Source organism: Mastigoproctus giganteus, chromosome 3 (assembly GCF_048544385.1).
Source record: "Mastigoproctus giganteus isolate SK-2022 chromosome 3, ASM4854438v1, whole genome shotgun sequence".
NCBI classification, from domain to species: domain Eukaryota; kingdom Metazoa; phylum Arthropoda; class Arachnida; order Uropygi; family Thelyphonidae; genus Mastigoproctus; species Mastigoproctus giganteus.
Window position 1 is genome coordinate 55,626,698 of NC_143577.1, and position 13,232 is coordinate 55,639,929.

Here is a 13,232-nt window from a genome sequence, read left to right on the forward strand (position 1 = left end):
AATTAGACCCAATTGTAACATGGCTGGCATAACAAGGGCTACACACATAGGGAAGGAAATTAGGTTCCTGAACTTTTGTTTTCCTTTAATTATGTGTACCTATTATTTATATTAATATTATTTTTTTAAACTTAAAACATTAATTCCCAATATATCTAAGTTGTCCCTCTATTTTCTCTCTATATATGTCTCACTCTCCCTTACCATTCTGTTGAATGTGTAGATGCTACTTCATTTAAAAAGGATTGTACCATTTGGAACAAATGATTGGATTTTTTTTTTCTTATTTGTCTCATAATAATTATCACTTCTCATACATTTGGCATTATTAAATATGTAAGAATGGAAACTTTATGCCAGTTAGTGATACACCTTAGAGGAAAATTTTGTATGGTAAGATGGAGTACACTGCATAACAGCATATTTTTTTGTGTTTTTATCAAATTGGTAGTTCTGTTACACGCAGAGCGAGTTTAAGTAAAATTTTATTGTCGAAAAATCCATAAGGACTAGTTTCAAAGGTTAGTAAAGAAGTCTGAACAGTCTTGTTCTGTGATCTAAATCTAAATCCGATCTAAATCTTTGACAATAAGGACTAGCAGAAAGAAACCTGCAGGGATGGACAGATATATTACATATGTAGAGGAAATGATATTTGTAACCAAGGAAATCTATGAAATGACTGTCATTAACAGCTGGATTTAAAGCAAGCATTCACTTTAAGTATTGTTTGACAAGACCATATGTGGTAAATGAAGTTCATTTCCTGAAGGAAAAATTTAATGATAGGGTCATTATTAATTGACATAGTAAAAATAGTAATCGTGGCATTTGATGCAAGAAAGCAAGCATATGAGCTTATGTAGCATCAGCCAAAAAAAAAAATTCACACAACCATTCCCTCTAAATGTTTGTCCAGTTCCTCCTTAAATTTATTTAACCTATCAACTTACACAATGACAGATGGAAGTTTGCTCCAGCAATTAACCACCCGCTGGTTAAAGGCAAATTTCTGCACATCTATTCTATAGCTGTCTTTCCTCATTTTGAATTTATGCCCCCTTAGGTTCATAATCTGAATAAATGGAAGAATCCCATCAGAATTCAGCGTGCTCAACCCATTCAAGGCCTTATACACCTCAATCAGATCACCTGGCACGTGCCTAGTCTCCAGCCACTGCAATTTGTAGAACTTAAGACTCCCTTGGTAAGAGGATCCCTTCATTCCCCTCACAAATCTTGTTGCTCTTCTCTGTACATGCTCAAGCAAATCTACATCCTTCCTAAAATGAGGCCTCCAGACCTGTACGCAGTACTCAAGGCGTGGCCTGACCATTGCTTTATACAGAGGGACAATCACCTCCTTTTCCCTGCTAGCAAAATTCTTGTATATCATTGACAAAACCCCATGACCTGCTCTGGCAGCCTGCCTGCACAATTACTCCCAGGTCTTTTTTATTTTCTACCACCCTAAGTGTAGTACCACACAGTTGGTATGTTTTTCTGGGATTATTCATACCCATATGCAGTACTTTGCATTTGTCAATGTTAAACTTCAGTTGCCACTTCTCAGCCCATCTGCCCAAATTTTCTAGATCCTGTTGCAGTAGCACACTGCCATTACTGTCATTAACAACCCTGCCAACTTTTGAATTATCTGCAAACTTCGACATTAAGCCTGATATACCTTCATTAATATCATTGATAAATATACAAAACAACAGTGGACCCAACACCGAACCCTGTGGGACTCCACTAATAACAATAGTTCACAAAGAGCAGTGCTCATTGATTACCACCTCTGTCTTCTCCTACTCAACCATCCTTTTATACATTGTAGCAACTTACCCTCAATACCATTCTGCTCCAATTTGTACAGTAGTCTTCCATGAGCAACAGTGTCAAAAGCTTTCCTGAAATCCAAATATATGATATCAAAATTATTTTTTGCATCCAATTCCTTTGTAACCACATCATAATATTCAATCAAATTTGTCAGACAAGACTTTCCCCTTAACAAACCCATGCTGTGTCTGAATTATTGATGCAGTCTTGTCTAGATGATCCTGCAATGCATCTTTAACAAGTGACACCATTATTTTACCTGGAACAGAAGTTAAACTAACTGATCAGTAATTACTCGTGTCACCCTTCGATCCCTCTTTGAGATTTGGGGATATATTTGCACATCTCCAGTCCATGGGGACCTCCCCTGAGTTCAAGGATACTCTCATAATTATGGCCTCTCATTATTACTCTCATAATTACTTCCTTTGCCACCTCCTTTAATATAACTGGATAGATCCCATCCACCCCAGGTGCCTTTCTTATGTTTAACTTCAACAATTTCTCCTCCATTTTGCTCTCAGTTATTACAAACCATTAAGCACCCTGCTACAATTTGATAACCTTCTGGCATTTTCAATCCTTAATAACTCCTCGTGTGTGAATGTAGATGCAAAATACTCATTCAGTTTGTTTGCTATCTGAGGAGGATCATCAACAGTCGAACCATCGATATCAAGTGGACCAATCTGATTCATCCCCTTCCTTTTAGAGTTTATATAAGTAAAGAAATCCTTGCTGTTTTTCTTAGCATCCTTTGCCAAAGATTTCTTAATCTGCCTTCACCTGCCTAACCTCCTTTGTGACTTGATTACAGACTAGTTTATATCTGCCATAGGTTTCTGTGTCGTCTGATAATTTATATGCATCCCATGCATTTTTCTTCTCTGTCACGAGTTTCATTAGTTCATTTGACAACCATTTAGGCCTAAACCTTGAACAATATTTCTTAATAGATATGAAACGTTTAGTAGCTTCCACGATTAATTCCTTGAACTCTTCCCACTTAGAATTTGCTGTTGGTAACATCATCAGTTGATCCCACTGTAATCACCTTTACAGAAGCAAAAACTCTTTACTTTACCCCTGATGGTAATTATATCTTTAAGTAAATCCGACATCAGTACACTGTGATCACTGCCACCGAGTGGTTCCTTTATCTGCAAATTCTTAATACAAGAATGATCACTGCTGATAACCAGATCAAGAGTATTACACTCTCTGGTTGCCTCAACATGCTGCTGTAGAAAACAATCATCCAATAAATCCACAGAAGTCTTGCTAGTGTATGAGTGACCAAACCACAAGTTCCAGTCGTCTATATCTAGGATGTTACAATCCCTCATTATAATTGGAATAGTTGGCCAGTAAATCAGATTGATTTACTGGCCAACTATTTCTCTGTAGTATTGTTCGTTGAACTCATCAAAGTCATTAGGCCTATACACACTCCTACTCTCAATTTTGATTTCCCAGTGCTTATGTCACACCAAACTGACTCGACACTGCGCTGTCCAGCGATGTTGACTGGCTGTACCGCCTTGGATTTTATGTGTTTCTTAACTAATAGCATAACCCCTCCTCCCTTCCTATAATGTCTATCCTTTCTGTACACATTGCACTCCCCAAATTCCAATTCTGCATTTCTAATATCTGTGTAACACCACATCTCTGATATCACAACAATATCTGCCTTTGATGTCTTGACCAACACTTCATATTCTTCAAATTTATTTATTAAACTTCTAGCATTGGTATACCTGCACCTATTCTTATTCTTAGTTACCCTAACACATCCCATATACCCACCCGTTTCATGATGACTGCCATCAGTCCCTCAAATCCCCAGCAGCCCTTGCTCCAGGCTGCTTACTCTAATAGAAGTAGTGCAAGAATCACCTTCACCTCTGCCAGCGGCTACTTTTAACCTCTTATTCTGTGAATACCCCCAAGCTAGCAGTTTTACCGACCCACCTAACACTGCCTCGATAGCATCAGCAAATATTCTTGCACCCTTTCTATTTAAGTGTATCCCATCCTTGTAGAAGCAGTCTCTCCTGTTAACAAGAGACAACACGGGATTGGATAATGTTTGCCACCATACTTGCTAGATCTGAATCCCTTGGACTATTTTCTATGGAATTCCAGAAGGGTCTACAGGAATAATCCACATACTGCCAAATAATCTAAAAGTGAAATTCACAGTTGCAGAGGGCATCTCTGAAGAAATACTGACTGCACTTATGATAACCTTCAATTGATGCCTGTAAATCGTCTTGAATGCACAGAGATCACATGTTGAATATGTTTTTTCTTGAATAATAAATTCCTATGTCTTATTTATTTAATCCAAACTCAGAGACCAATGCCGACATGATACATAAAAAAAAAAGTAGGCATTAAAACTGTTGCATCTTTTCTTGATGATCCTATAGATTAGATTATTATTATTCCTCAATGCAATGCTTTGGCTACAGCATTTATCAAAAATTTTGACAGATTTAAATGTGCCAAACAGACTTACGCCTTTCGTCTACTGGTTCGAAATCCCACGGGCTCATTTGTTCCCTTTCGCCATTATCCCACTTGACTAGGAAACACTGAAACATAGAATCTGGATGCATTTCATTGAGTGGCTTGTGCTCTTCTACTGTTCCAAGCCACCAGGCATTATCAATGGCAGATCTAAACCGATCACCTGGCTTCCAATTATGTCGCATGGCCTGATCATAAGTTTGTCTAAGGACAACAAAATCAATAACATCAGCCATATCATGATACTTAATGACAAATGCATCTCCAAGTTCACCAGAAGGGCTCAGGATTGCCATTTTTAAGCAGCACAAACGAGGAGGACGGATCTCATATTTAATATCCAAAATTTTCACAATCTCTTGTTCCCTAATATTCAGCCTTAAACAAACGTTTGCCTGCTACCCGCCTCGGTGTGTTCCATCGGAAGAAGACGTGTTACTTGTTTGTCTCCTGCTATTAAAGTCAGTGCACACTTGCATTAAAATTCAAATTTTTAAATGAGCCAGATGAAAATGTTGCCGCGAAGGAGATAACAGTAAAAGAATGAGATGAAATGTTTGGTATCGCATAGAACCTCAAACAAAAGGTTTGATGTTCTCTGCGATATTTATTTCGCCAGAGCCCAGAGAAGATTGTTGTCGGCTATCGGAAATCGATTGATGAAAAGAGAAAGTCAACAGTGTTCAAATATTTCCGCAACAGCCATTTCTTCATTGTGTATTTTATGTCAGAGGTTCCCAAACTTTCTCGGGTCACAGCGCTCTTAGTGTCTCAGTAATTTTTTCAAGGCGCACTCAGACCAAGAGAAATACCTAACAGTTCCGCTTAGTAGTTAGGTCCATACAACTTAATAAGAAATATTGAAACTGTGAACTACCTCGAGCTAGTAGTTCGCGCGGTGTCCGACAGATGTCGAGTATCGCTGTGTTTCCCTCGAAAATTTAAAACATTACGCGGCGCGCAGTTTGGGAACCACTGTTTTATGCAATAAACATTTAATTCCATAATTATTTTCATTATCTTTTACATTGTATACAGTTAAAAAGTTATTTAAAAGGTATTTTTAAAAATTTTTATGGACATTCCAGAAGATCAAGGACCAATTATCATTTTTCCTATTGGTTATTATATTCGATTAACGCGTTTCCGTTTTGCGCGATGCGTTCGCGGGACGAATTAATCGCGTTAATCGAGGCCCTCCTGTAATAATTTGAATTTTTGCCCATTTGACGCAGTCTGCGCGGTAGCACAGTGCTATCGTTTTCGTCCTCCCTACACCGGGTGGAAAAGTCCCGTGTTCGAATCCCGTCGATGACATGAGGAATATTTATGGGCTTTTTTCACTCCGTGGTTGAGTTAGTCGGTCTCAGGCGTAGATTGCAAAGTTTTCCCCCTGAAAAACTGGAATTCAGGCAATCGACCAGAGAACACACGCAATTTACAGACTCAATACACAGGGGTAGTTGAATTAATATTCCAGGTGGTCCTAATATAATAGTTTAAGTGCCCTTTGACTTGTCGCCTCCCGGCGTGGCGGATCTAGTGATATTTTAGTTTCTTCATTCCATGAAACCCAAATTCCTCCTATTATGACTATAGCACCATTTGTGCATACGCCTACGCACTTTGACCATTCAAAATTGTATATTGCCTTTTTTAAATATACAGCATTCTTTTGTTGGCCCAGAAAAAGGCCTCTAGAAGAGGTAAATCTCTGTGATTTTAGAAATTACATTAATATCTAAAAATTCTATTAACTGAGCGTAGTTTCATTGAATTCGTCGAACTCAATTGCGTATCTGTTGCTCTGTTGGATGTAAGATATAGATTGAAACTTAATTTTGTCCCAAAGCAATCCTATCCTATCCTCCATCTATCCTCTTTTTAATCGCATCATTTAAAGCAAGGATTGGCCTCAAAGGCTCGTCAATTTTGTACCCTTGTATTATTTCAAAAACTTTTATTGTCGCTTGCAATACAAGGTTTTATCCTGTTGTGTCAGCTTTTGTTTTGTCAATTAATAAAGTCACTATGAAAGATTCAAAGATTCTTTTAATAATTTATCAATCAAGTGGTTAAATTTCGTACAGACGTGTTTTCCAGTGTTGTTCTGCTGCTTTCCCATCAAAGAACTCATTCAGGGTGCAGTGTATTTAAGTGCCGATTCATTTTTCCTGGCTTCATAGTCGTTCGGGCGTTAGTTCGAGCAGATTAAACACATGTTATTCTTTTTTTTGATTATTAAAAGAGGAGGAAATACAACTAAATAATCAGGATTGTGTGTTCAAGTTTTTACATTTCATATAATTTATTTTGATACGGCGTTTCTTTTATTGTTTTTTTTTTTCTTTCTTTCTTTCTTAATAACTACCCCAGGAGCTCATCTGGTGAGCATGGGCTTGGCACACCAAAGGTACTGAGCTGGATATCATCATTCTTCTCTTTCTTGATGATTCCCTTCTACTTCTCTCTCTCTCTCTCTCTCTCTCTCTCTCTCTCTCTCTCTCTCTCTCTCTCTCTCTGGGTAATTCAGAAATTTTTTTTGGCTGGTGCTGGTTCATAAGCCTCAGGCGTCTTTGCACCACATGGCACTTCTGTCGATTCTTTTATATCCTGACTACTTTCTTTTGATTTCAAAACATTGCCAATTTTTCTGATTATCCACCCTCCATTTCTAATTATTAAAATTACACAGTGCAAATACTACAAATGCTTACTAACATTTTTAAAAAAAATTGTTTATTATGTCACCTTCAATAAAAACTTTAGATCTCTTGTTCATCAACTGTATATATACAGTAGAGCATAACTGTTAGGCGTGTAGTGGTGGTATCCTTGTTTGATCAATGGTGAAATTAAATTAAATGTTGTTTTGCATATATTTATATCATTATATTTCGCAGTTTACCTGTGCAATAGCAGTGCACGTGTAATCATTTTTATTACACTCAACAACAGATTTTCAACAACAGATCTTCACGGCTCAGGGAGCCGTGAAACTGAAGACCATAGACTCAAGGTGAAGGGGTGGCAGCAGTCTCTTCGAATAGTAGTTTCAACACAACTGCGAGAGAGAGAGAGAGAGAGAGAGAGAGAGAGAGAGAGAGAGAGAGAGAGAGAGAGAGTAGCTCTAAAGACAATGATCTCTTATCTCATCAAACTTTCCGTCACAAAACATTTCCACCACCAATGCAATGAAGAAAATCAGTTATATCAAATCCTATCCGCAACGTACACAGCAAACATCTTTGCCCAACAATTGTTAGAACTATCATTCAGGATCCATCCTACAACTTAGCAACAATTCTCAATTTAGCATTAGCATTAGTAGAGGCATATGTTGCAAGAAAGTAAGCTTATACAGCAACAGCCAAAAAAAAACCTTCCAATTACACCGATTCATTCATTCACTCCAAAAGCTTGTCCACTTCTTTCTTGAATTTATCTAAGCTATCGAGTCCCACAACGACAGATGGAAGTCTGTTCCAGCAATCAACCACTGCTAGTAAAATTCACTAGACCCCATGACCTACTCTGGCTACCTGTCTGCACTGCTCAGAAAACTTCATATCTGCTTGCACAATTACCCCCAGGTCTCTTTCATTTCCACTTCCCTGAGTGGGCAGAGTGTAGAGTGCGTTTAGTTATACATTGTGGGTGTGAAACAGAACACTCTCAATGCCAGAGGTTTCCATTCCATTTTCCATTTATTTACACACACAATTTTATGTACATTCTTATGATATAAACAATTTATATACAAGATTATAACAGTTTTATAGACATTATCATATATATACAGTATATCCATTCTATATAATGGTAATCAAGTACAGCGTGTGCATGTTCTTATATCCGGATGGCTCCTAGGCGTTAGCCCATCTCCACCTTTGTACTCTGTTATGGTGCAGAAACTCTGCATAATGGGCCTGAAAAAGTGTAAGTGTGTGTGTAAATATGAATGTGTGTTGTTTTGTTTGTGTCAGGCTACTATGCCACCAGGGTGCAGCCAACGCATGGACAGGTGCTGCCTGGTGCCTATCCCTAGCACCGGGCCTGGGTCAACAGTCATCCTGTACCGGTGTAATTACCACCGAAAATCACGCACCCGCCAGAAGTAGTACAATACTGGGAGGAGCCATGGCAGAGGTTTAAAGGTATATGGATTTTGTATATGTGAAGTGTCGTGTACCGTTGTTCCTCTGGTCATTTAGCCACTGGGCCCCTAATGGGCAGTGGCCAACTTAGGCCTGACAAAACCGAGTGGTCGGGAGCGCAAGTGCAATAGCACACACTCTTTGAGTGTACCAGATTTCAAGCCCATAACTGCTAAATACGGTTATCATTTGCATCGATTGATTTACTGTAAATTCCACTGTCGTGCCAGAATGTAAACAAGAACATTTTTAAATTAATTAACTGGATCAAATAACTGCTGGGACTCAACAAGGGGCTCAGCAGACATAATTTTTTTTTTTTACAATCATTGATATAGAGTGATGGACAAAAAAACTGCACCACTTGGGAATTTTGCAAATAATGTGTTTTGCGCTGCATTCTGGGTTGCAAAAATGTTCGAAATGCATTTGTTATGATAGATATATACACTGAGTGATCACTGAATTATGACCACCTACCTAATACTTCGCAGGTCCTAATACTCCTTTTTCCCCCAGTACAGCAGCTATACGACGTGGCATTGATTCAACATTGATCCAAGCGTTGATTCAACGCTTGAATTGAATTCAGCATTGATTCAAGTGTTCGGGAAGTATGGCCAATCAAGCTGTGTGTAATTCGGTCAGCAATACAGGTATGGAGGTGATTGGTGTATCCAGAAGCCTGATATGGCTTTCCATAGTGTACCACAAGTGCTCTATAGGATTGATATTGGGGGAAGTTCGGAGGACAATCGATATGCTGAAAGTCAGAACTGTGTTCCTCAAACCATTCCTGCACAACAACTGCCCGATGACTCGGCGCATTGTCATCTTGCAAGACACCATCGCCATTCGGGAAAAAGTGTAACGTAGCGGGGTGTACACAGTCAGCAAGCATTTGACGATAGCGGAGATCAGTGATACGTTGTTCCATATGCAACCAGGGGTCCAAGTTCCTGCAGTGAAACGTTCTCCACACCATACAACAGCCTCCACCGGCCTGCACTTTTGATGCCATGCATGATGGATGAAGAGCCTCATGTTGTTGATGCCAAATCCGTACACGACCATCCACGGTGTAGAGTAAATAACGTGACTCATCCGATAGGCACACCTTCTTCCAGTCTTTTAACGTCCAACTTGCATGCTCTTTGCACCAGGCGAGCCTTTTACACCAATGAACCTTGGTTAGGAGAGGATGTCGTAGGGGTCGTCTGCTGATATAGCCCATACGTGGGACGTGCGATGCATGGTCATGCCAGATATTGTTCCGGGTTGGCCCACGTTGTATTGGGTAGTCAACTCTTCACGGTGCTGCGCCTGTTCGCCTGTACGAGTCCTCGGACCCGGCGCTCATCTCTAACATCAACCTTTCGCTGACCTTTGCAGTTTTGCCGTCGGGTCGTTGTTTGACCATTTTGACGCCAGTCCTGGTACACTTTAACTACGGCGGCCCTCGAACACCCCACCAGTTCAGCCGTTTGGGAAATCGAGGCACCAGTTCGTCGAGCACCCACTATCTGTCCTTTATCAAAGTCCGATAATTCCTTCCTTTCACCCATCACGCGCTGAATTTTACTACCTACTGACTGAACCACTGACACCTTATCTATGCTACGTAGGTACACTACCTCCGCACTCTCGTACCTCACGTGGTCAACGGTCGCATTCAGTTTTCATAGGGGTGGTCATAATTCAGTGATCACTCAGTGTATATCTCTGTGAATGAAATCCAATAAAAAGACTCCACCTGATATACCTAATTGCCATAAATATCTTCCCAAAAGGTAAAATGTGTAATTAATGGAAATATGAGAAAACATGCAAATGGCAATCATGACAACCAAACATACATTTTATTGCATTTACATACATTTTATTACTACTGAAATGACAAGTTAACGTAATAGTATTATGTATATCAGCGAAATAAGTCCTCAATATTTTGTTGTTCCTCTTAGAGTGGCAATTACAGCCTTGCAACGATCTGGCATAGAGTTAATCAACTTCTGGATAAACGGTTGTCCAATTTCGGGGTACCAAACCCTTACAATATTTTTCCTGCAGTTGAATCTTACTTGTTGGCTTCTTCTGAGCAATTTTAGAGGACATTACATACCAGAAATTTTGAATAGGGTTCAAATATGGACTGTTTCCAGGCCCTTCAAAACTGTAATGCAGGCATTTCTGAGGTATGACTATACCTTAAGGGAAGAAAACGAGGGAAAACATTGGTGTAAGTATGTTTTAAGCCTTTTGAGACAAGAAGACAAACTCAATTAAATCCAAATAGCATAAACCTACCAATTTTGCTGTGTGGAAAGGTGCTGAGTCCTGCTGAAAAATGCAGTTTTGGACGTCTGTGGGGTGATCCCTAATAACGGGTTTCTGGCACTTCTCCAGGATAGCAGTGTAGGTTTCTGCATTCACCGTTACGTTAATAAACTTAATGCGCCCCACACCCTTCCTTTGCTTGTTATGCATCCCCAGACCGTCTGACCGTCAGGAAACTTCCGAGTCAGTGTTATGCAGTCAGGATGGTATGCCTCAGATTTACGTCTTCTGACATATCGCTTCCGATCAGAGCTATGCTGTTTGAATATTAGGCAAGGGCATGGATGCGAAGGCGCCTTATTAGAACTTCACTACCTTATTGACAGCGCTTCACTTCCAAGTACGTTATAGCGATCTTTATCGATTTTGAGGGCGCTTTTGATACTTTATGTTGGGATTGCGCCCTCAGTAGACTCCGTTCCAATCATTGCTCTCTTCAGCCATATAAACTTGTTAGAAACTACTTTGCGGGCCGCATCGTCACCGTCATCACTAAAAGCACGAAGATTCACAGATCTGTCTCCCGTGGTTGCCCCCAAAAATCAATTTTGGATCCCTTGATTTAGAACCTAGTACTTGATGATTGGCTTCTTAGAACGACTGAATTTCAAAATGTGCAACAACTTACGTATGCAGATGAACAGATTCATTTTGGTGGATGCAAACTCAAGATCTGATTTAGAACTCTATGTCAATAAAGTACTCTTTGAACTATCGTCTTGGTCCTCTAAGAACAAATTTAAATTATCCCTTACACTTGTCCGAAGCATCAAATTTTTAGGAATCATCGTCGACGACCGCTTTTCCTTTACTGCACATATTCAACATCTGTCCGTCAAAGTTAAGAGTTTTACCGCAATGCTACTCTAAATTACCAAACAAGATTGGGGGTTGAACACTAAAACCCTACATCTATTTTATAATGCTGCCATAATCCCAATTACAACCTATGCTGTCAGCCTTTGGTTTAGACGCACTGCACTTAAAACTGTACAAACTAAGTTATCCACTATTCAACGTTGTTTTCTCCTTAGCCTACTTCACGTTGGCCAAACAGTATCAACTCCAGCTCTACAGACTCTTGCAGGCACCAACCACTTGACCTGCATGTTGTGTTTAGAGGGCTTTGCTTTTACATCCACAGAGACATTTCTACGGAATTTCAGGGAATCATTGTTAACCTCAGGCTGATTACAAAACTGAACGAACCCGATGTTGGAATTTGTTAGTGAACAACTGGCAGAATAGATGGAATTCTACCGAAAAAGGAGCTATTACCAAAAAATTCATTCCCGACGTAAGTGCACTACTTTCTACATCCACCAGAAAATGGTTTTCACCCTCACTGTTTACTTCCTACGTACTAACTGGACATGGTTCGCTTAACGCAAAACTCTACCAATTCAGACTTTCCAATACAGTCTCCTGTCGATGTGGGCTACCGGAAGACTCTCCTCACGTACTTTTTGAATGTTCCATTTACGAGGACTTAAGATTGGCTCTTAAGGCAACAGTGCCAAACTTGTGTCCCGGAGGTGAGAAGATACTTATATATGTCAACAATTTCCAGGCCCTTCAAACCTTCTGCAATTCTGCTTTTACGTCACATACAAAATTGTTGTGGTTTTCAAGAGCACGCAAAGGTTTTAACAGATGCTGCACTTTTCTGACTCATTCTTTATCAAGAATCGCTGCAACTAAATCCTTTCTCTGCTCATTGATACTGTCATCAACCAGTGACTTGCGATACCACTCCAGATTAACAGAATTATATCTAGAACTTATTCCTGCTGATCTTGTTAGAATGACATTACTACTTCTGTTTGATAGTACACCTTTTCTCGTTGTGGACTATTTTGGGCAGCACTGCATAAAGACATGGATAAAGATTTTATTTATTTTTATTTTATTTTTCTTTTGTTTTATTTTATTTATTTTATTTTTGTTTTATTTGATTTTTTTTATTTTTGTTTTATTTTATTTTATTTATTTATTATCTTTTTATTTCTTCCTTTTTTTTTTTTTTAGTTTATGCTATTCTCTTCCTTATTTCTTCGTCTTCTGCTGTCCTGTCTCCTGGGAATGACTCTGTGTGTGTGTGTGTGTGTGTGTGTGTGTGTGTGTGTGTGTGTGTGTGTGTGTGTGTGTGTGTGTGTGTGTGTGTGTGTGTGTGTGTGTGTGTGTGTGTGTGTCTGTGTGTGTGTGTGTGTGTGTGTGTGTGTGCGCGCGCGCTGTTGCCGGCACGGGGTTCTTTTGAATGGCTCTAAAATCTCTTTGGACATTCAGTCCGTGACTGTTGAGGTTGGCCCCGGTACATGCCTACATCCCCGTGGTGTAGACAGACACTGGGGGCAGCCT